This window comes from Blennius ocellaris, assembly GCF_963422515.1.
Source record: "Blennius ocellaris genome assembly, chromosome: 19".
Taxonomy (NCBI): domain Eukaryota; kingdom Metazoa; phylum Chordata; class Actinopteri; order Blenniiformes; family Blenniidae; genus Blennius; species Blennius ocellaris.
In genome coordinates this window covers 6,266,440-6,289,845 of record NC_137668.1, presented here as the reverse complement: position 1 = coordinate 6,289,845, position 23,406 = coordinate 6,266,440, and positions in this window count along the sequence as shown.

Here is a 23,406-nt window from a genome sequence, read left to right as displayed (position 1 = left end):
GTGGCGACGCCTGAGGTTTAAAAAATGTGAACCGGGTTGAAATGTTCACGTCAGTCTTCTGTGGCATTCACCGCTGATAAATCCCTCACACACAGCCACAGCATATTGTAAGCTGCACTGTAATTAAAAAAAAAACTGAGACAGGAGGTGGAAGTTTTAAAATACTGTATTGATCGGCTCCATCTCCAGACAGGACGATGGAATTATCTCTAATATAATGGGAAAAGCCTTCACTTAACAGCCTGTTTGCTCACAATTTAAGTCTATAACTAAAAGTTCATGCAGGCTTATCTTCTTCCACTATTTCTTTTTAACCCTGCCAGGAAGCACTGCAATGCAACTCATGCATCTTGCAGGAATAACAGAATTTTCTGTTTTATCAGGCCGCTCGAAACCTGACATACAGTTCTTATGGAAGAGGCATAAAATCGGTATTAAGATCTTCATCTGGGCATGCTGTGTGTGTTTACAAGGATTCACTGAGAGCTCATCCAGTTTTGTTTATGTAATGTGCATGAAGATTATGTAGGTTTCTTTTCTGAAGGTTATTTTCTCACGTCTGTTCTCGGCAGAAGGGAGTGTGTGATGTGTGAAGCTGCAGATAAAGTTCCTCCGTCAGCAAATTAACAGGAACATGTGTGTGTAATGAACATGTGGTGATTATTCACAATGTGTTCAGAGTATACATGTGTCACTTGCCAGCAAATCTTATTTATCTGGAGCCACAAAACGTATTTACTCTTTAAAATGAAGATGACGCAGCTCATAAAGTGGGTTGAAATAGATTCGGTATATACAAGAACTCTATTTTAGATTGAATTCATGATATTTCACAATGCATTAACTATTTGTGGGGTAATGTTATAGCTGCTTTATAGATTTTTATTCTTTTCATTTCTTTCCTGTTTTTACCAATTTCAGCTGTTTTGACGATTTTACCTTTTTAGCTATTTTTTCTTTTTGTTGTGAGGAAATGTTGTGTTGAATCTGATTGCTGTCCACAGGTGCCAAAATCTAAAAATGTATTCATTAAAATATGATAAAAACCTTATTTTCATATTTGTTAAGAGCTTCATGGGGCCATTATAGAGACACTAAGGAGCGGCGCAGTGCAGACTAATCTGGGATAGGAACAGCTGTTTGACGGTATAAGATTGCCCTCACAGAGCGGTGAAAAAAACCGCCATCTTGTCTGACGGCACCAACACACGATCTGAGGCGAGATCTCGAGGAAAATCTGCAATTAAAATCACCTCCTCCTTAGCTGGAAACACGCTGCGTTACGCTGACATTTCAGTCTGAGTGATGGCCCGACGGAGACGGGGGCTCGGCTGGTTCGTGTGCCTGCGGTTTGCTTTGCACTTCAGTTCTACTTTAACTAAGACACTGTTACCAGCTGAGATGTCAGGCTTCCTCTCTTTCTGCTTCATCAGTATTTTCTTCCAGCCAGCAGAAGGCGGGGGGGGGGGGGGGTGGGGGGGGGTGGGAAAGGAAGTATAAGGGTATAAGGGTTTTTTACACATATCTTCTTCTTCTGGCACCTTCCCGTTCAGAGTTGCCAGAGTATATATCATCTCCTTCCAATCCCCTCCGCCTCCTGTATCATCCTCCTTCACACTCCTCGCTTGCACGTCTTTCCCCGGCACATCCTTGAACCACTTTAGTGGGTTTCCTCCTCTCGCCTCGCAGCGTTTTCCTCCACAACAATCATCTCTCTGTATTACAAGATCGAACCGTCTCGCTTTCCCACCAAACTGTTTAACATGAGCTCCAGTCACTTCTCATCCTTTTCCTTCTGCTAAATATCAGCGGAAATCCCACCCGACACCTCCAGTCAACTTCGTGACGCCCAAGGTGCAACGGAAGTTTTCATTTTCCGACGAAAATGTCTTTTAAACTGGCCTTGATCTCGATACCCTTCATTACCCCTCATCACCACTTCAGCCTTACGGATCGGACCGACTCTTGTCTCCAGTCAGTCCTGCTGACACTCTTCCTTCAAACTTACCTTGTGTAAATAAAAATTGCTGCAAATTGGCTCAGGCTTTAGACTGCATAGATCTGACTGTTATTGTGGTCGGAGGCCTTTCCTCAGCTGGCCCCCAACGACTTTCTGTTGATGATTTTCGTACTTCAAAATAGTACTCTGGTCCGTTCGATAAATTCCTGAAACACACGTCTGACACTGTGTATTCGGATTACTATTGCAGCAACACATCGTCAGTAGGGTCAAACTAACCTGTCTCGCAACGGCCTAACCCAGCTCACGTTCACTATATAAGCACTCCATAGGTACACACATGTACAGATGTACAAGTACTCCTGTCGTTATCTGGTAAAAAAAAAAAAATAATAATAATTTCTATCGGGGCATCATCACTAACACGAGCTTCTGCGGAGTGAGTGAAGAAGACATCTCAACCTGAAATGAGTTGGGACGTCAACATAAACAGAAGTATTTACCTTCAAGTTTACCTTGAAATAACTCCCCCTCCTCCCCGAGAGGATGTTTAGAAGTCTTTTTTTAAATATATATTTTCAAAATATAGCTTTCCTCCCTTGAAAAACAACTGTTGTCATCATAAACAGCCAAAGTGTGAAGACCTGGAGGTCTCTCTACGATAAATCTGCACGCACATTAAACAATACCCATTTCATCATCTCCAGAGGCTGACAGCAGTGTGAGCGCGGAGGCATCCCTGATCTCTGTTTCTCTTCGGAGTGAGCGGGTATTACGTGCGGTGGAGGTATATATTGTATGTTCTGTAGGTGGGGAATCAAAGGCAGCGAGGGAGAGCGCGTGCTCGGCTTCCAGGTTTTCTCTGTAACACCTCTCAAGTGAGAAAGGAAAAAAAAGAAAAGGTATCAAACAGCATATGATTAAAGCGAGGAAAAACAAACAGGGAGGGGAGAGAAAAAAGAAGCTGCATTTGGCAACAAAGACCTGCGTTTCTGTTGAGATTTCTGAGTTTCAAAAGGTGCTTGTGTGTAGGCAAAAAAAACAACAAAAAACACGGTGGATGTCTTTAAAAAGAAAAGGCTAAAATATTTGTTATGTAGACTTATAAACAAAGAAGCTGGAATCGTGAGGAAAAGGGTAGAACTGAAGGTGCTAGCACAATTTAGTGCAAAATACTGTCCACCTACTTATTATTACTAACAAATATCGCAACAACTGGTGGAGCATCCTGTTTCCATGACGACGTGGCTTCACCATGCCCACGTGGCGACTGACACAACCAAACAGGTGTGTCTTTCTGGCCCGTGACATCACACTGCAGGGCTCTAAAGAAGCTTCAAATGTTCCTGTAAAGTATCTGCGATGTGGAATGTATTCAAGAGGGTTTGAGTCACAGACAAAAACATCAGTGAGGCAGCAGTGGAAGGCACATTTCTGCCACCAAAGTGGCTTTATCATCCAGTGAGGCTGAGTTTGTAACGACATGCTTGTTTCAGGCTGCAGAATCCAACAGTGGAAGGAGTGCCGTGCAAACGTGACACGTTCCTGAAATGAAAACGCAAACGACGTGGTTCATTTGAAACACTGTCGCGTCAACGAGGCCTGAACGGAGTTCTGAAAAAGAGTAGCTCTGGACAACCAGGCATTATATCATTCTGGTGGTACTAAAGTCCAGGACTACTAAAAGTCACTTAAAATGATAAAAAAAAAAAAAAAGATAAAATGGCTATAAGAGCTAAAAAAAAGTTTGAAATATGATCAAACGTCTATTTTTCTAAATTGTACTGCTACAAATTTAACCTATAATATAATGTTTGCATGTATAACAAACAGATTGATGAGCTGGGTTATTGCCTCACTGTAAAGGTTAAATATGTTTCGCAGCTCCAGACAAAGTTTATTGAGTGAAAAGTGGCGGATTTGGTCAGAAAGGGTGTCGACCTCTGATTTGGAGCAACGTATCGGCGATCTATGCTGATCAGGTTCTCACAGATTGATATTCTTCATTTGCAGAGCTTTGCTTTCTAAACCCATGTTGTGGTGGGAGGAATATAAATGTAGCCCTGAAAGCAACTTATAGCCTGCAGCAATGAGATTCTCAATTATACTCTGACGAAAGAGAATAAATAAAAGTGGATTATTATCAGGCTGATAAGTGTTTGCGGAGCTCCACCAACATGGAGACTCTGGCTCCCAAAGCTGAAACAACTTGCTTTTAATCAGCAGCACAAATCAGCATTTTTGGTTTTTTTACAGTCAATTTACAGTCAAGATGTGATTTTAAAAGTCCTATGAACTGTCAATTGTAATTAAACAGCACGTTAAGAACACAATAGGTGTGCTCTCACTATCTGGTATATGTGAAATCTATTTATACAAAATGTGAAGTATTTGGTAAAAGCCTATTTTTTCCTGTCTTTTGCAATATCAGTGATAGAACAAAATTAGTTTTGATGAAAGATCTAAGGAGAATTAGGAGGTTCAGAGGAGAGGATGGTGTCTATCTTTGGGACTGTATTTGATGACTTTTAATTTTCTTTCCCAACTAACAATAATATGCGGGGGACATATGGTTTAAAATATACCCATATATACCATCTGTGACCACTAGATGTCAGTGTATGACAACAGAATGCTGCTATCGTACTACAAACCTCAATTACGACTGTTTTTGACAAAATCTAGAAAAAGGTCCCAAAAATTTTTTTTATTGATAAAATAGATGTAAAAGTTAAAATAGAAAACAGAAAAAAGAGCAGCAGAGAGAATTTGGAGTGTGTGATAAACTTGTGTGGCACAAGAGAAAAGAATATGTAACTGTTACCATGACAAAGAAAACAAAAAGACTCAGAGTGGGGGAAAGTACTACAAAATAAAGACAAGAGTATAAAATTTCACAAATACATAGACATACAAATAGGGATTCATGAAATTAGTGAAAAATACAGGGAAAAAAAAATCCCATGAATTGAAAGCTAATCTGAGTGAATAAGTGTTCTTAGACTTGAAAATGTGGGACTTAAAGTCTAGAAATCACGGTAATGTCACTGTGATGATCAAATAATCCAAATTTATGCATGTTAAAACTTTTCTGTTCATAAGAAATACTATGTTATAAGTACAAATACTAAAATACTATACAATACAAAAATAATAGCCTGATGGCAATACATGCTAAAAACATACAAACTATGAACAGTTTCTCTTATTTGTGGTCATTTCTTCCACCAGCTCCATACAAACACTTACTGGTGTTTATCTCATATTATATATTTTGAAGTTTCTGGTTTCAATGATGGACAAATGGATCACAAAAATATTCAAGAAAGTACATTTCTAGAGAACAATGACGTACAATTTCCTGTCCACACAGGGAAAAATATATATTTTTTTTTTATGAGGCCAAAGAAGCTTGAAAATATATTTTAGACTATTGTGGGTTTCCTCTGAGCTTCAAGGGCTTTGCTTCAATCCTCACAGCCTTTTTTAAAATTTATTAATTTATTTTTTTTATCAGGCACTGGAGCCTTTTGTGTGATAACGACAGGCTCCTCCATCCTCCTTCTGCTCTGGCATCGCCTATCAGGCTCTTTTAATGGCTCAGCAGTTCTCACGTATGATATTGATGAGAAATCACTTCACGGTGTCATCTGCACTGCGGCAGTGATGGATTGCGCGCCGAGATCTCTACTAAACGAGGGGTTAAATTAAACGCAGCAAGACGAATGGCCGCAAGCTGCCGGGGACTTGTTGATGAACTTGAATATGTTTACCAGTGAGAGGGGGGGGATGTGAGGAAATGTTCATAAAGGGTGCGGGAAAAGTGAAAATGAGACGTCAAAGACTGCCGATCGGACGCATTCGTCTCCATAATGGCGAGGGGATGTTTCCGGAAAAGATTTGCGGAAACAGAACCTGTTATACATCTCGTCTGGGGGGATGGAACTGATTTTAAAGAGGATGAGAATGCAGCCAAAAGTGAAATGATACCATCAATCGGGGAGTTTATTCTCTCCGCACAATACGCCTGAGAGTGTGGAAGTTGCTTTATTGCTTTTCCATCCGCCCACGTGGGAACTTCTCATGACCCACTTGGCAACTCATTTCATTTGGCTTTATAAGTCTGCTCAATTTCACAACACTGGCAAATCTAAAAAGCCTGCCAGACATACCGAAGTTCATGAATGCACAGTACAAATCACTAATGACCATAATTAAGCACTAACTTTACAGCGCGCATGGTTTTCTATTGAGCTTTGTATCATTTTTGATGTATATTCAAGCGTATCCCGTTTTTACAGTCTAATATTAATGCTACTTATAGTCAGATATCTTTCATGCTGCTCATAGGAGGACTGGTCCGTTCCTCAAATCATATCTTCTCTGGAGTCGTAGCATGTTTTGGATTTTGGGGGAGTAGTTTTTGTCGTCCTGCTGCTCTGCGGCGTTACACTGCAGGTGTGTGTGAAGTGACCGGTGAGAGTTAGTGGTTGTTAAAAAGAGGAATAAACAGACACAATTCTACAACCGCTGGCATCTTCCCTGTCCGCCTCCATCCGACTCCACATCTGAATCAGCAGGCGGCTTTTTGTTACGAGCCGACGAGTGAGTGAGTGAAACTCTATAACAAACCAGGCTTTCCGGTCCGGATGGTCACCTGGAGGAAAGTAACACCTGCTGCTCCATCCTGAACACCTGGACTGATATCTGGTTCTACGTTGTTCTGATTTGTTGGGTTTCTCTCTGTTTAAAGAGCCGAGAAATGATTGTGTATATGAATAAAGTTCAATTGAATTGAATTGACTTGTTCTGGAGTAATCGTTTTGTATGCTTCCTTTATTTAAGGAAAAATTCAATCATTACAATGTATGGGAGAAAACTGGTTTGTTACTGTTATTTTATTGTGATAAAGTATTTTCTATTTAACTAACTTTTCACAAATTCTGTTCTAGGTTTTACCTATTAATAAACCACAGAAAAAAAAGATATTAAAAAACCTTGAAGGTCATGAAAATTCATCCAGACTCATGTTGATGATGTATTAACCTTGTTCATATTAAAAATGATCAGATCGGTATCTGGTACTTGGTGTCGGACTGATACCAAATCTTGCAGGATGGCACACGACTAGTCACTCAGTCACTCGTCACTTTTTGAAAAGGCTACAACTCTGTGTAAATGACGGAAAATGCAACTTTCCTGAAACACTGCAGCTGCACACGAGTGCCACTACCTTTGGAAACAGTTCTTCTGTATGTGTGCAAATTTGGTAGTTTTATAGTTGACAGTGATCGTAATTATTCAATTTCATCATCTGTACATACCAATGTCCGTGTAGCCCATTGTTAATGTTGGTAGCGTATTGATCTCTGCACGCATGTGTGTGTGTGTGTGTGTGTGTGTGTGTGTGTGTGTGTGTGTGTGTGTGTGTGTGTGTGTGTGTGTGTGTGTGTGTGTGTGTGTATGAGACTTAATTACAAAAACAACCAACAGCGGCAGCTCGTGGTCTTACATGAAAAACGACAACATTTCTTCTGGGGCTTTAATCTGATGCAATGAATGTAACAACTAACTAGAGCTTGAGTTTTTATTGGATAAGCTCCATGTTCTTGATCGTTGACGCTGGAGTTTAAATACAGCAAACGAACGTTTAGTTCAATGATCAGAAAATAAGAAGTACAGAGTAACTTAACACACTGGAACTTTCTTCAACAGGACCTCGACTAATTTTACAAAAGTGATCTGATATTTACGAAATAATAATTTGAATTTATGAAGCTTGACAAACTGCGTGTGCTTTTCCCATCCTGTCTTTGTGAACAAGGTAATAAGAAGAAGAGATGGAAAATATTTAAAGACGTCGTCCAAAAGTATTCGTCGGAAAAGCGTTTATTCCCCTCTTTAATCAGAAGTGGCCTCAAAGACGTTATAGTCAATAATCGGACAGAACACTTGGCGAGGACATTAAACAAAACAAACAAAACAAAAAAGAAACCACATGAAAGATTATTTCTTTTTAAATCAACCTGTGTTCGGTCCCGTCTGGCAAATAATGCATCAAATCAAAATAACCATTGCAGTGAAGATCCTCATGCATGAACGATGTCATTGAAGTTTATTACGTTCTATATTCAAATCTTTTTTTTTTTTTTTTTTTTTTTTAAGGCTTGCCAGGACTGGAGAAAACATCAAATCAGGCCAGAATTTCAAAGCATCTGAGAGAGAGAAATGAAACGATTCAAACCTCTTTGCTTGATGTTGAACTCAAAAGACACCTTTCAAAACACACGCAACTGCAGTACCTTACAAAGAGAGTCGTATGTGGAGATCCGTCAGGGTCCAGAGGAGGACCCTGCTGACCAGAGTACCCACCTTGGTGACAATATTACACGACGCAGTATTAGATTTGAATAATGCTAAAGCCAAGAGTTGGCTAATGGCTCACAGCTTTCACAGGCTAAGAACCTGAACAGTCAGCCGCACACACATACGTACATGAATGCGGGCGAAAAACAACCAACGCCACCCCCTACTGGCCCGACATGAAACAACATAATTTTCAGAGTTTATGTAGATTCGTGTAGATTGATTCCAAAAATGTTGCCGTCTCAACGCGAAACCTTCTCGAAATGGAAACACAAGAACTACGAGTTTTTACTTAAAAATCACCGAAACAGAGCCTCTAATTCTTCTTCTTCCTTTGGGTATAACGGCAGATTGCATCCATACCGCCTTCTGCTGGCTCTATTTTCATTGTTTCACACCGCTCTCAAAAAAAAAGAAGAAATAAATAGATAGATAGATAGATAGATAGATAGATAGATAGATAGATAGATAGATAGATAGATAGATAGATAGATAGATAGATAGATAGATAGACAGATAGATAGAGAGATAGAGAGATAGAGAGATAGATAGATAGATAGATAGATAGATAGATAGATAGATAGATAGATAGATAGAGAGAGAGATAGATAGATAGATAGATAGATAGATAGATAGATAGATAGATAGATAGACAGATAGATAGAGAGATAGATAGATAGATAGATAGATAGATAGATAGATAGATAGATAGATAATTACTTTATTCATCCCCGAAGGGAAATTGTCTTGTTGCAGCAATCTGGTACATACGAATATCATAAAATACAATAGAATAGAATAAAAGTATGAAATAAAAATATAAAAATATCTGGGTATAAGACATAAAATAAAGCACAGAACAGAACATGGGCACGTAGAAATAAGCAGGAGATAAAAGCAAGATAAATAGATAGACAGTAAGGTGCCGTGGCAGAGCCATTAGAAGTAGGCATTATATAATAATTATAACACTAATACAGATAATAACAGTGTGAAATAGTGTATAATACTCGTGTATAGTACTACTAATAATGGTAGCAATAATAAAACAATAACAATATGGTAGCAATAAAATAACAATAACAACAATATATATATATATATATATATATATATATCAGTAATAATAATAATACCAATTGTAATAGTATACTTATAATAATAATAACACCAATAATAATAGTGTACTTATAATAATAATAATACCAATAATAATAGTGTACTTATAATAATAATAATACCAATAATAATAGTGTACTTGCACATGTAAATAACGAAGATAAAGAAAAAGGAAGAAGAAGAAACAAAGAAAGGAAGCCAGCATGTGAAGTTGATGTGACGTGGTGAAGCTCTGAACGGGGCCTCAATTAGCATGTTGGCGTGATTGTGAGAGTGTGTGTCTGAATCAGATATAGTGCAGGAGACGGGCGGGCGTGACAACGAGACGCCGCCGTTTCCCCGGCGACGACGTCGGTACTGCGACGGCGTTCCGTCTCCGAGCGACTGCACGCAGCCTCGACGCTCGCATGGCCTCAATCGCCGTGGAAAAGTGTTCCCCGTCACACGCCCTCCCTGATGGGATTAGCTCGTAGCTGTGGGCAGGAATGTGGAGAAACCCCCCCCCCCCCCCCCCCCCCATTTTTACATAATGTACTCCTGCGTGAGACATGTGTCTGCTCTCACATGTGGGAGCTTAAATGAAATGTTTACACGGATACTTCACACATGTCTTGATGGACACGTGATTTAAAGGAGACACCTTCTTCCTGCCGGGAGCCGCCGATCCACAAATAGTCCCCCGGAAATGAGCAGGACATTGAAGCTCGATAACAACTGCTAACCACTGTCACAGTCGCCAGCTTCGGCACAAAATGATACAGCCGTGTCCTACTTTTTTTATTTTCCTAAACACTACTTATGAAAAGTAGTGTTTTCAATACCGTCAGCCTTTCTTATCCTCCACTTCCTTGCCATGCAGCCCTACGTCCCCCCCCCCTTCGCCCTCCATCTCAAAATAAAAAATGACTTTCTTTTGTGTCCTTGTAATGTATTCATAGCACAGGAAAACAGGCCGAGGATGGAGATCAAGAAGCCCGGAGAATATCAAATGGAATATATTCATGGGGCTCGGTGGGTTCTCTCAGTGCTGGGCTCAAAAATGGATTTTTAAAAAAAACAAAAAAAAACATCAATCACAAAAGCATGTTTTATGTACATAATACTCACCAACATGTTTGTTAACGCTGTAAATGTGACATTTTCAAAGTAAAAATCGAAGATATTTAACAACCTGCGATTGGGGTTTTTTTTTCGTGATGAGACGCTTAAATGGATTTGAACATGAATGTTTCAGGTGAATTGGGCGACATTGAACTAGGCAATATATGTCTGCTTCCAGGAAATCTCAGGAATTGCACATTGCTGCTGATCTTTGCTGGAAAATGTGAATCAGGATGAGAAAGGCTGTTCACAACAATATGGCGCCCGCATATGGTTGACGTGAGAACCTTTTCAATGGAAAACAGAACCTCTATTGTGTTTTTTAATGTTCGTTTGCATTTTTGCATATGCACCACTGTTTAGGCAAATGGTGGTTCTGCTCATGTGCAAGTAGATGGACGATAGCAACAATGGCGGCCTTCAGAGCGGCATGACTCCCAGTCTGTCCATATGAATGTCCGCGTACTCGCCATGGTTAAAGTTTATAGCGTATTGTTCTCTGTGCACATGTGCATGTAGTTTCATAAGAAAAAAGTAACAAGAAACAGCAGTAAGTCAACATGAAAACAGCATGGATTTTAGAGTATCTGCTGTTTCCGTAGAAAACAGATTTTCAAGACGTCGCAGTGTAAACACAAAACGTTTCTGAACTGGAAAAGCAAAAACTATAAGTTTTCACTTCAGAAGTTGTAGTGTGATTGGGGCTTAAATTTTAAAAAATTACATTGATGACAGTGATTATATGGAAAATTGTATGAACTTCATTCAACTGTAATGCAAAATGCACTTTTTACCTTTAGAGGTGCAATATGTCAACTTAAAGTAATGTTATTTATGTGTGTTAGGTGGCAGTAGTGAGTCTAAGCTGCATATTTAAATGAAACTTTAATACACGTATTAGAATGTAAGTACATTAGTTTCATTCACATCCAGAGGACAAACCACACACACACACACACACACACACACACACTCCCCATTGACGAGATTGTTCTGTTAATTATCAAAACCAAGTTGTTGTTTGCTTTTGTTGTTGTTGTGTTTGTTTGTTTGTTTTATTTATTTATTTATTTATTTTTGTTCTATGTCCTTTTGCTTTTTGCTTTTGTTATAATTGTTGTCATTATTTAGGCCTTTTGCTCTGTTGTTGCTCAGGCTGGTCTTAATCTCATGGCAGTTGGAAAATATTTAGATCACTGTGGTTAATGTATTATCAAAAAAAAAAAACAATTGTATGTAGCACTAACAAGGGTATTGTATGTATTTTGTATTTTTTGTATTTATTTTGTTTCACCAAGCCTTTCTCTGTCTCTCCTCTCCTCTCCTCTCCTCTCCTCTCCTCTCCTCTATCCTCTCACCCCAACCGGTCCGCAGAATTCCTCCACCTCTGACTCTGGTTTCTGCAAAGGTTTCTCCTTGTTGAGGGAGTTTTTCCTTTCCACAGTCGCAAACACACCTGCTTGCTCATGTGGATATGTTGGGCTTTTCTATTTTCTCTATAACAGCAAATTGGAATGACTGTAATGTATTTAAAAATAATAAAAAAAAAAAAAGAATGTAAGTACATTAGACGTTACAAATATCCAATCATTTTCAAGATGGCTGCCAACTTTTCCAATAGTAGACGCTCAGTTTCAGGGATTGTGTTTTCCAATATGCGAGTTGTGTGCTTTTTATTTTATTTAAGGTATTTACAACTTTTTTCTTTTGTTTCTGTCATGTCAAGCGGTAACTTTAGCTGCTACTTATGTCAGTTCAGTTTTGTTTAGCTAGTTAACATCAGATTTTGTTGGTTTCTTTGAATGCTTGAAAATCCGAGAAAATCAGCAAAACACAGCAATTAGTATAAAAATCTTAAAAAAAAAATACATCTTAAAAAAAAAAAAAAGCAAAAAATCGAATACCTCACAAGAAAAATCCACTTTAAGAAAGCAAAAATAATTCCTGTTTCATTGTCTGTCGAGAGGAAACTCAAGTTATGAATCCTTCAAACACACACGGAGGCAAACATGCATGTGAAAGTACTGGAGCCGAGCTGTCAGAATAAAGCCAGCGACCTTTGAGACGCCTCGCCAAAAAGGTCACAGAAGATGCTCGGCTTTTGTTGCATCCTGGCATCGCGCTGCAGGATTAATACAGGTGAATAAAATGCCGCTCGTAATGAGCCCGTCTGGGAGCTCATTGATCACACGTGCAGCCTCTTGTCAATATGGGGGATCAGAGAGGAAACAATGCCGATACACATCTGGGCCCCCGATAAGCTCTGCTCCGCTAAAGAAAGCTGTCATCACTTGTTTTAATTACTCGGATTTGATTTTTTGTGATTTGCTCAACAGAAACCACTCACCTATGTGCTCTGCTTAGTAATAACGGACTGCATCTCAACGCAGGAATCTCTTGCAGGGGGAAGTCTGTCGTCTTTGAACTTTCATGAATTCTTTTCAAGTCTTTTTGTTTTTAAGCTGAGCTGCAGTCTGGTACTTGTGGGTGTTTGATATCGTCCCTCTTCGACTCCCAGGTGAGCCTCAGGGAGATCAGATTTTGTTTACTGTTGGCCATCTGAGCTTTACAAAGGAAGGCTGAAGAATCCCTAAATCTTTCCCTTTTATGTACGGTACCTACGTTATCCAGGTTAGAGTCAAACAATTCCTGCTAACTCCGGGCAAAAGGTCCATACGGCATGTATTGCACGCACACACTGAAGCAGGGGTTTTCAAAGTAAAACCCTCTTCCACATTTCCAAGTCAAAAATTTTTTGTTGAACACGAGCTTAAGAGTACCTACTGTCACGGAGGGGAGCCGGCGCGTGGAGTGTCCTGAACCCAAAAGCAGACCTCAAGCAGAAAGTTGTATGCAAACGTCAATGTTTTATTGAGGAAACAGGGAAAGGGGAGCTGGAACGGAGACGGGACCCGGGGGAATCTCTGTGGGGCCTCTTGGAACCGGGACGGGACCCGGACGGGGAACTTCTTGGAACCCGGACGGGGAACTTCTTGGAACCGGGACGGGGAACTTCTTGGAACCCGGATGGGGAACTTCTTGGAACCGGGACGGGACCCGGACGGGGAACTTCTTGGAACCGGGACGGGACCCGGACGGGGAACTTCTTGGAACCGGGACGGAACCCGGACGGGGACTTCTTGGAACCGGGACGGAACCCGGACGGGGACTTCTTGGAACCCGGATGGGGAGCTTCTTGGAACCCGGACGGGGAACTTCTTGGAACCGAACTTCTTGGAACCGGGACGGAACCCGGACGGGGAACTTCTTGGAACCGAACTTCTTGGAACCGGGACGGAACCCGGACGGGGAACTTCTTGGAACCGAACTTCTTGGAACCGGGACGGAACCCGGACGGGGAACTTCTTGGAACCGAACTTCTTGGAACCGGGACGGAACCCGGACGGGGAACTTCTTGGAACCGAACTTCTTGGAACCGATATATATATATATATATATATATATATAATTTATTTGTTTATTTTTTTGGGGGGGGGCGGGGTTCATGTTTACATTCCAATGTTTTGAAAAAGATTTGTAGGTAGTATGCCAGGCCATGAGTTGGTGCTGTTGGTTGTGTTTGCAATGAAGCCACACACACACACACACACACACACACACACACACACACACACACACACACACACACACACACACACACACACACACACACCCACACACACACACACACACACACACACACATGTGCAGAGATACACTTAAATCAATAACAATTGGACCACATGGACATTTGTATGGACAGACGGCCAAGTTGGATTGTTATTACTGTCAAACACAAAATCACCAAGTCCTAGGAAAATATGGGCTGGGAGTCAAGGCCGTCAGGAGGCAGCCATGGTTGTTTATCGTCCATCTCCTGAGCTTGTGCAGAAGAACTACTGTATTTACTGTGGCCATGATGCACATGCACAGTTGCACGGAGTTGGGAGCCTTACCAATTGCACCAGACCAGGCGGAGAGCTGTTGTGAACAGGTCTTTTCTGTTTTCAGTCTGCTCCACACTAATTTCCGACTGTCCCAGAGGAAAGACAACAATCATGAGAGATATCTTTGTTCTCGACTCCAAGTCGCTGGTCCTACGTCAGACTAGTGAGACTAGTTCAACGATGGCCGTTGTCATGGTCTTGCGACCAAAGACAACCAGCGACTAAATTCATTATCCGATATTTGGGGTAGTCATGACTGTTGCTGCAACCTATGTCAACTAAATAGCCAATAGAAATTCGGTAAGAAATGACGTACTGATCAGCAGGACACTGGTGAACCATGCAGATCCATGTCCTACAGTGTCGCTAAATCGAACAGTCACAAAAAAAACGCTAAAATCGGACATTTCTTGCCGGCTTTAGCAGCCCAACTCAGGCCTGTTCAACAGCTGGTGGAAAACATTATCGAGATGAGAAGCTCGGTGCATTTGGACAGTCGTTTCCCTTTAGGAAACGGTGCAACCCACTCCACCCGCCTGCACCGCGCCATACCCGCCAACACCGGGATAAAAAAATTATGCAATATGTGGGCATCAAATGGCATTAAGGTTCTTTTCCTGCTGTGATCTTCAGGTTCGACGTGGAAGCTTGTTTACTGTGTCACGCCTAACGTGAGTGTGAGGGGTGTTTGGCACAGATGCGAGAAGAAAAAATTCCCACCTAATCGCTCTCCATAAATGTCAGGGAATTTCCGCGTGGAGCGGCTGCAGAGGAAAAGCTCAGCGGGAGGAGCCGGGGAGAGGCGAGCACACACGGGAGGGGGGGGTTATACGTTCTACGGGGATTGTTGCTTTCCCCTGTTTGACATTTCATTCTGATGATGATGACTTTAATGTGAGTGATGCGATAATGTCAAGGGGTCTTTTTGGCTCGGCGGACGACATTCAGAGCTCCTGCTTTCACATCCCCGTTCAGCATCAAAAGATCCGCCTCCCACGTGCATGCATAATGTGGGCACACCAACACCAACGCGTCGGAAGTCCCGCGTTGATTTGAAGACTCTCTCCGACCTGCCGGATTTGGACTACATGTGTCTGCACAGCAACGCGTGAGTTGAAGGTTCCTCCATTCCTCCGTCTCTCGTTCCCCCTGAGAGCTTTCACCTTTCTCGATGCTCTCTGGTTGCATGAAAGCTTCCGAGTGGGCTCCCCGAGGAGCGCCTCAATAAAAACCAATACGAATCCAACCTTTTGTACTTACCAGGAGTGCAGCGAGAGATCAGACTTTACAACAAAAAATATGCCTCCTCTTCATTCTGCACTGAGTGTGTTATTGATGAGGGGATTTCGGTCCCTGGTGCTTCAGACGAGGATCCACCTATTGACTTGCATCCACTGATTTCAACGCAGATGCCTCCATTAGTGTTCTAACTAGACCCCCGGGTCTTCAGGAACTCCAAAACCAAGCACCCAAGAAGTCACATTAGACTAAAAGCAGCCTGACAAGGTAAGTAAATCACCATTTCAATTCAAATTCCTGCCGAGGAGCGTTTCACCTTTTGAAGCCTGCTCTTACGCAGCCCCATTAACCTCGCCGCACACTTTTTAATGTTTGTGCAATGGAGCCGGCCCACAGTGCTGCACACATGGGAGAAACCCTCATCCTCCACCTCTAAGCTTCACAAACACTTCACAATTCAACCCCTCTCATTAATGCAATGAGGGTCATTTGATTTGTCATATTCATTGACCTGATCCATTATCACAAGCTGCAAAAGTTACACATGTCTTAAGGAGCTTATGGCACCATATTCCATGTTGATTGAATTACATTTGGCGTCAAAAATAACAGTGAATAGCATAATTGCCTTCATAGGAGGCCTCTTGGAATGTTCAATCATTGCAGAAATGGAGTCACTTACTCTCGGTCCCACAGGGAATGCTGCGTTTTCATGTTCGCCGATGTAATGCATAGACATATTGTAGTAGACTCTACAACATCTCTACTCTCTATTATATATCTAGCTCTACTAGATTGTGTACATCTAATCCAATCCAATCCAATCCACTTTATTTATATAGCACATTTTAAAAAACGAAGCGTTTACAAAGTGCTTCACATACTGCACATAAAACTAAAAAGTCCAACACTAAATAAGTATAAAACCATAAAATAAAAATAAAAACAGATCAAAAACTACAAACATATCAAGAAACTACAAATAAGAATAAAACAATTCAAAAGAATAAATAGAAATATAAAGACGCTTAAAAAGCAATAAAATAAATGAGAACAATAAATAAAACAATAAATAAAAGACACAGGGGACCACACGACTCACGCGGCGTTAAAAGCCTGAGATTAAAAGTGGGTTTTAAGACGTGATTTAAAACAGTCTGAAGTGGGGGGGCTGTTCGGACATGGAGGGGCAGAGCGTTCCACAGCTTAGGGCCGACAACGGAGAACGCTCTGTCCCCTCTGGTTCTACACTTGGTCTTAGGACCCACGAGCTGGAGCCCTCAGACCTCAGAGTGGGGGGGGGGGGGTTGGTAAATTTGAATGAGGTCTGTAATGTACTGAGGGGCCAGTCCATTCAAAGCTTTAAAAACAAACAACCAAATTTTAAAATCAATTCTAAAATGAACAGGGAGCCAGTGCAAAGATGCAAGGATTGGGGTAATATGTTCTCGTTTTTTGGTCCCTGTTAAAAGTCGTGCCGCAGCGTTCTGGACTAACTGCAAGCGGGAAAGTGCTTTGTGGCTAACGCCAGAATAAAGTGCGTTGTGGCTAACGCCAGAATAAAGTGCATTGCAGTAGTCCAGACGAGAAGAAATAAAAGCGTGCACGACTTGCTCAAAAAGATTAAAAGATAAAAACGGCTTAACCTTAGATAAAAGTCGAAGATGATAAAAGCCCGATTTTAAAACGCCATTGATCTGTTTATCAAATCTGAAATCACTGTCTATGGTGACGCCGAGGCTGGAGACTTTGGGATGCAAATAATTTTCGAGTGATCCCAAGTCCGTGAGGGCTGATCCAAATACCGTCATTTGGATCAGCTACACAGTAGTTAGTGGCACGCTTCTCTCATATGACCACTTTTTTCAGTAACGAGTAATTTAATGTGTTACTATTTGAAAACCAGTAACACACACACACACACGCACACGCACACACACACACACGCACACGCACGCACACACGCACACCGCTCCCAGTAGCTCGCCGTGATCGTATAGTGGTTAGTACTCTGTGTTGTGGCCGCCAGCAACCCCGGTTCGAATCCGGGTCACGGCAGGGATAAATCCCTGACACGGCTTGGGAGTTGTTTTTGTGAATTTCTCTTGGAGATCATTAAAGTATTTATCTTATCACACACACACACGCACACATGTGCACTTGCACGCTCATCTGACTCCGCCCCCTTCTCCACTCTCAGCCAATCACAGGCCAACTCGCTTTAATGGTGCGTTCAGGTAACACAAAAGAATCAGAACTAACCTTGTCATTAAATCTTATTGGAACAAGAACACATCTGCAGAGGTGTTTGTAATTTTCCTGAGTAAAAAGATATATTGGCAGGAAAGCCGCCGCTTTTTTCAACCAATCAATCAATCAATCAATGAAAGAGTTAATTTGTCTGTATAAATAGTAAATAATGCAACAACAGATGACAATGTCATCAGCGCTTATATAGATACCAGTAATAAAAGTGTCAATCACATATAAAAACAACAAAGAATGAAGATTAAATATGTACCAGCAGGTGCAGGAGGCAGGGATTTGAAGGAGTTTTGAGCAAAACTGGTTGTAAATTTTATCCCCCCCCCCCCCCCCCCCCCCCCCCCCACACACACACACACACACACACACACACGTAGAGACATACACACTACACAGAAAAAGGCTCCTGCTGGGATTTTAACCAGGACCTTTTTTTTTTTTTTTTTTTTTAATTATTAAACTAGGACCTTGTGGCTCTGAGGCGAGAGGCTGTGACTGCCTATGGAGTCAATACGTGGTAAGTGGAACATTTATTATCACATCAGATCTACAGTCTTTATTCCATCGTCTCCCACGGTAACTGATTTGGACACAATCACGTCGCCTTGACGATCGTTGTTGGAGTCTAGTCTTCAGATTGTCGGAATCTGTGCTGAAGTTGGTGGGTTGATCGTCGATATACTTCTCCAAATCTGTTGGGTCTGACCTCCAATGCTCCCGCGAACACTCTTATATACTCTTACATACTCTTCTTTAAAAAAAAAGTCTTCAACTACCGCTGACCAGTTTGAAATGTCAATGTTTCTTCACCTTTCTGCATCGCTGTGCGTTGAGCCTGGCTGCTGGAGCCTGGTACTGTTGTGACGCCACAGCAAGATGGAGGAGGTGGAGAAATCTGGATCGGTGGAGATCGAGAATCACAGCTTAATATCTCTCGCTTTTTTGTATTTTTATTGCTAGTGAACGATGGCAGTATGTTGTATGATACAAATACTTTTATTTTGTATTGCTTTTTATCAAAAATCTTTTAGTGTCATAAGCTCGTTGAAGGTTTACTACACATTGGTATACTGCCTGGAAAAGGTCTTGTTTTGGGGGCGCTGTCGTCCAAAACAAAGACTGACCAGAGAGGAAGTAAAGAAGAAACACGGGTCGTTGATTTATAAGCGGAAGTCCCGCCCCTTTAGCCGATGGTGGCTAATAGCTAATTAGCGCATGGCTAGTGGATAGCCACAAACAACCACGATGTTCAGTCTTCAGACCAGATATCAATGAGTCTTCCTCTCCACTGCTTCGTCCACCAGATAATTCCCAACCTTTTCTTTCTGCATCTGCTTCTTCGGATTCACACTGTTAGCTTTGTTTGTTCACTACCCAGAATGCACTGCACTCTGCATGACGTCCTCTCACTCCGTCTGCAGGAAAATCTGCAAATGAACCAAGACCTACGTTTTCAAGAGGACCGGAGTTCACTTGTTTGATCCGGATCAGAGCTCAGGGGAGCGTTCACACACGCCCAAACCAAGTGGATTTTCCCAGAATGTCCCAAAGTGGTGTGAATGTGTCCTTAGGTTCATGATATGCATTATACCGTGAACTTATAAGACTGCTAAAATCACAGTCTGTACCTGGCACATCAGATGCATTTTTTGTTTGGTTTTTTTTCAAAATTAAGGACATAAATGAGCTTCTTTCTAAATTAGAAGACAGAAATCGTCCTTCACTTCTGTCGAATCATCCACTCTTGTTTTTTACTTACAGGTTGACCTTGTGCGCTTCTTCTTGTAATTCAAAATACAGTTGAAACACATGCAAGTAATCAAAGCATCAGTTTATCACTGGTGCCAAGACTGAGAAAAACAGAGATAAATGTTCTTTTATGGGAATGCAACATGCTTCAAACCAAACATGGTGTCACTGGAAATTATTCAAAATTAAATATGCACTGCAGACAAAATAAACCCATCACAACAGGTCATAACTAGACAGATAGTCCTTCATTTGAAAGAACATCCATTAATAACCACCCAGTCCACTATGTAAGAAAGTAATTTAAAACTATCTGTATCGCCGTGTAATTTACATATCAGATATATGTGTGAACTACACTTAATCACGTTTCCATGCACTTTTCGTTAATGTCCTGCAAATCATAAATTAAATAATATTAATTAATGAAAATGGACTAATTTTGATCACATGAAGAAAAAAAAAATTGCACTTAACTAATTAAAATGTGTTATTGATGCACAGACCAACTCATGTCGTACCTGATGGCCATGAGGCAGAAGTCAAAGGCACAAAAAATTAGGAAAAATGACTAAGAAAATCACCAATACAAACAAGAAATGAAGTGAGAAATGACAAAGGAATATATTCCTTGTGTTTTGACTGTTTATTTCCACGTCAGCAGCAGAACAGACGTCTTTGGAAATGGCTGAAGGCTACATTTTCTAAACGTTCTGTTCTCTGGAAGTGAAAATGCTGAATATTGCACATGTGCACTGTGACTGCAGTAAATAGTTCTGAGTAGATCAACGATAACAATAACTGCCGTTGTGCCGTTCACTCTTAAATTTCAATGTTCCTCCAACAACGAAACGTTTACCACACGTTTAGCAAAAACATCATCTGCATACATGGAGACATATTTCTCACATACACCACATACTGACTGGGTCAAATAGGACAAAGGAAGAACATTTTAAAAGGATTCAATGTTTTTCGTTCTGCTGTTGTATGTGTACATGCATGGCCTTTCTATTGGTTCCATGTGTACAGCGAACAATTCCAAAATGTTTCCATTTGAATGTGAAACCTTTTAAAAAAAAATGCTGTTTTCAGTTGGTTGTTGTGTTGAGTTCTTATGGTTAAGGCCTGAGTTAACCTGAACTATCTTCACTTTTTCTACGTCATTAATAGCTGGAAATACTGTGCATCATTCTCCCATTTCTTGTTCCCTGCGGAGTTTTTCAACATTAACCATCCATCTGCGTTCTGTCCCGCTTTGTTTAACATAGAAATCAAGCCAGTTCTGACAATGGGTGCAGGAAGATTACACCATGCACTGGTTCCCATTCAATCACCACACACACACACACACACACACACACACACACACACACACACCCGCAGGCAAGTTTAATGTCATAATTTACACCCATGTTTTGCGACTGGTGTTAGAGACTTCCACTTCCCCACAATGCGACAACATTGTCAACTTCAACACTTTATATTTTGCAGTAACAGAATGTGACACACATCCCCGATCCCTGAATAATGATTCAGAATGAGCTCGACACGGAGTCGGAGTGGTTCGTGTTTCAAAACGAGCAGACGACTCGGGAGTCAAACTGACAACCTCCTCAGTCGGAGAACTCTTGTTTCAGGGCGGCTGTTTCTGATGAACTGAGCAAAACTGCTTCACGAATGAATGAATGATCCAAAGCAGCGGATATGTTTGCATGCAAATCTGGATTAACGGAACAGACGTCTCTACATTTTGCCATTCGTAAGGTAAAGGCCATTATCGTTAATGGCCTCAAATAGGCTAACAATTCACCCCGGTTACCCGCCTATTTGAATCCTATTGTGACAACTGGACCCCTGTCAGTGTAATTAATGTCCCTCGCTTACTGCTGTTCAAGGTGAGTAATGGCAATCTTCCCCCTCCATTGCTGTTACTCTCTGCATCCTCTAATGGCTCCTCCGAGAGCCATAATGGCATCTGAGATGGGCAGTCGGCTGCTAACGCTCTCATCTCTGGGTTACTTACGGAAGCTGAAGTGACATTTCAAGCCCTGCTCTCTCACACACACACACACACACGCACGCACGCACACACACACACAACACAGCTCTACAGTCTGAAGCGGATTTGTGCAGAAGAAAAAAAAAACCCAGGTTGGATGACAAGAGTCCTCCGAAAATTTCCCTCAGTCAGCAGTTGAAGCAGTTTCAATAAAGTTGTGCCTCGTTTACGGGACGACGTTTCAAATGCAAACACAAAGAGAGTTTCAGAAAAGTGTCGTCCTGAAAAAGCATGTTGGGGCCACGAATTGTCGCCCTTTGTTTTTCTAATGAAACCACACACATGCACACAGAGAACAACACACTATACACATAAACACTGGGAGAACACACACATTCTAGTGGGCAGACAACCAAGTTGAATTATTTTCAGGGTGTCTGTTAAAATAAAACTACCAACTCCCAGGAGAAGATGGACTTGGGGTGATGGCAGGAGGCAAAATGTGTTGTAATTATCCATCTACTGAGCATGTGCAGAGGAAGCGTTGACTCCAGTGTTTTCAAAATGTTTCTCCTTCACTACTTTTTTCAAAATGCATGGTTTTCAGTGAGTTTTGTTGTTGTGTAAATACACTCCCAAAAACACAATGAAAGCTTTGAGTTTTCACTTGAAAACAATGCGTAAACGGAGCCCGTTTGGCGAAACAGTCCCGCAGCGAGCGCAGATGGATGATTTAAACATGTCCGACTCACTTTAGGGGCGTTTCCTTTGTGCCATCAGGAGTATCGGCTGTTGGAAGGTAGATGCGATTGAAGTGTAAATATCCCACAGGTCCACGGCTGCAGCTCAGGAGTCAGCCAGCAGCATATTTTTATCCATGCAAAACAACTTTGATTTATTTCACACACTTTATTCTTCCCAGACAATGTTCGGGATCTGCCGACAGAGGATATGAGTAATTTCACCCCCCCCCTCCCTATTTTTACAACAGTTTGAAGCTATATTAAGAGCAGTCAGAGAGGAGTTCGCCAGGTAAACAAAAGCGAGGGCGAAGCGAGGCTGGATGCTGCAGACGCTGCTCTGTAAATAAAACCCGACAGGTTTGTGACCATCGTGAACATCTGCTGGAGCGGCTCCGCCGTCAGCGGTGGGAATCGTGCCGAACAAGCCGAACGGGCAAACGGAATGTGCGGAGGGTGAACGATCCAGCAGACCATCATCTAGGATCTGTGCAGACTCCCGGGTGGCTTCGGTTCATCCCAACGTCCCATTATTCCAGGAAACCTGTTGCCGGGCCATTCTGTGGAGATGTGGCTCATTTAGTATTCATTAGCCGGGCTCCCTTTGAGCCGAAACCGCCCTCATTAGGCAGAGGCTGGCCCAGAGTAGATGACTGCAGCTAAATATTTAAAGAATAAATGAACAATTTCCTATGTAGGCCATAATTGTCTTGTTTATGACATCGTGAATTCCGATTTGTGCACTTTCAGCATTTAAAATACTCATGACACTTGAAACCGATCCTTTCAATGTGGACGTCCTCTGATAAATCTGCTCCACTCCAACACGTCTCCCCGGTGACTCGTAATGGGCCATGCTATAGATTTTCTTGTTTTGTTTTTCCGGTGGCCAGCCTTCCACAGCCTTCATCCTGTATG